We start from the raw sequence: 2652 nt of genomic DNA, 5'->3' as shown, positions 1-2652 counted from the left end.
GCTTTTCCTCCCATTTGTTTCCTCATAATCCTGTTTTTATTATACTTTATATTTTTATCTAACAGCTGCTGTGATAATTTGCTTGTAACTTTTGACTACAATGACAATAAAGCTTTCATACATGAACTAATATTTCTTCTAGTGCCTAACTAATAAATAACTACTACAATAATACAAACCCCGTTTCCATATGAGTTGGGAAATTGTGTGAGATGTAAATATAAACGGAATACAATGATTTCCAAATCATTTTCAACCCATATTAAGTTGAATATGCTACAAAGACAACATATTTGATGTTCAAACTGATTAACATTTTTATTTATTTTGCAAATAATCATTAACTTTAGAATTTGATGCCAGCAACACGTGACAAAGAAGTTGGGAAAAGTGGCAATAAATACTGATAAAGTCATCAAACACTTATTTGGAACATCCCACAGGTGAACAGGCAAATTGGGAACAGGTGGGTGCCATGATTGGGTAAAAAAGTAGATTCCATGAAATGCTCAGTCTTCACAAACAAGGATGGGGTGAGGGTCACCACTTTGTCAACAAATGCATGAGCAAATTGTTGAACAGTTTAAGAAAAACCTTTCTTAACCAACTATTGCAGGTAATTTAGGGATTTCACCATCTACGGTCCGTAATATCATCCAAGGGTTCAGAGAATCTGGAGAAATCACTCCACGTAAGCAGCTAAGCCTGTGACCTTCGATCCCTCAGGCTGTACTGCATCAACAAGCGACATCAGTGTGTAAAGGATATCACCACATGGGCTCAGGAACACTTCAGAAACCCACTGTCAGTAACTACAGTTGGTCACTACATCTGTAAGTGCAAGTTAAAACTCTCCTATGCAAGGCAAAAACCGTTTATCAACAACACCCAGAAACGCAGTCGGCTTCGCTGGGCCTGAGCTCATCTAAGATGGACTGATACAAAGTGGAAAAGTGTTCTGTGGTCTGACGAGTCCACATTTCAAATTGTTTTTGGAAACTGTGGACGTCGTGTCCTCCGGACCAAAGAGGAAAAGAACCATCCGGATTGTTATAGGCGCACAGTTGAAAAGCCAGCATCTGTGATGGTATGGGGGTGTATTAGTGCCCAAGACATGGGTAACGTACACATCTGTGAAGGCGCCATTAATGCTGAAAGGTACATACAGGTTTTGGAGCAACATATGTTGCCATCCAAGCAACGTTACCATGGACGCCCCTGCTTATTTCAGCAAGACAATGCCAAGCCACGTGTTACATCAATGTGGCTTCATAGTAAAAAATTGCGGGTACTAGACTGGCCTGCCTGTAGTCCAGACCTGTCTCCCATTGAAAATGTGTGGCACATTATGAAGCCTAAAATACCACAACGGAGACCCCCGGACTGTTGAACAACTTAAGCTGTACATCAAGCAAGAATGGGAAAGAATTCCACCTGAGAAGCTTAAAAAATGTGTCTCCTCAGTTCCCAAACGTTTACTGAGTGTTGTTAAAAGGAAAGGCCATGTAACACAGTGGTGAACATGCCCTTTCCCAACTACTTTGGCACGTGTTGCAGACATGAAATTGTAAGTTAATTATTATTTGCAAAAAAAAAAAAAAGTTTATGAGTTTGAGCATCCGCGACCCCTAAGGGAATAAGCGGTAGAAAATGGATGGATGAATGGAGTTTGAACATCAAATATCTTGTCTTTGTAGTGCATTCAACTGAATATGGGTTGAAAAGGATTTGCAAATCATTGTATTCCGTTTATATTTACATCTTACACAATTTCCCAACTCATATGGAAACAGGGTTTGTAATATCTTGTTAGTGTTTGTGTTCAAATCCAGGTCAATACTGGCATACTTTATTTATTTGCACTGGACAGGAAGTGACCAAAAGTTATGCTGCTTAGTGATCAATCAATGTTTATTTATATAGCCCTAAATCACAAGTGTCTCAAAGGGCTGCACAAGCCACAACGACATCCTCGGTACAAAGCCCACATAAGGGCAAGGAAAAACTCACCCCAGTGGGACGTCGATGTGAATGACTATGAGAAACCTTGGAGAGGACCGCATATGTGGGTAACCCCCCCCCTCTAGGGGAGACCGAAAGCAATGGATGTCGAGTGGGTCTGACATAATATTGTGAGAGTCCAGTCCATAGTGGATCCAACATAATAGTAAGAGTCCAGTCCATAGTGGGGCCAGCAGGACACCATCCCGAGCGGAGACGGGTCAGCAGCGCAGAGATGTTCCCAGTCGATGCACAGGCGAGCGGTCCACCCCGGGTCCCGACTCTGGACAGCCAGCACTTCATCCATGGCCACCGGACCTGTGCCCCCCCCCCCCCTCCACAAAGAATAGGGGAGCAGAGGAGAAAAGAAAAGAAACGGCAGATCAACTGGTCTAACAGGGGGCTATTTAAAGGCTAGAGTATACAAATGAGTTTTAAGATGGGACTTAAATGCTTCTACTGAGGTAGCATCTCTAATTGTTACCGGGAGGGCATTCCATAGTACTGGAGCCCGAATAGAAAACGCTCTATAGCCCGCAGACTTTTTTTGGGCTCTGGGAATCACTAATAAGCCGGAGTTCTTTGAACGCAGATTTCTTGCCGGGACATATGGTACAATGCAATCGACAAGATAGGATGGAGCTAGACCGT

The sequence above is a fragment of the Nerophis lumbriciformis genome, linkage group LG18 (assembly GCF_033978685.3).
Source record: "Nerophis lumbriciformis linkage group LG18, RoL_Nlum_v2.1, whole genome shotgun sequence".
Classification (NCBI taxonomy): Eukaryota; Metazoa; Chordata; class Actinopteri; order Syngnathiformes; family Syngnathidae; genus Nerophis; species Nerophis lumbriciformis.
Note: the sequence above shows the minus strand (reverse complement) of the source record.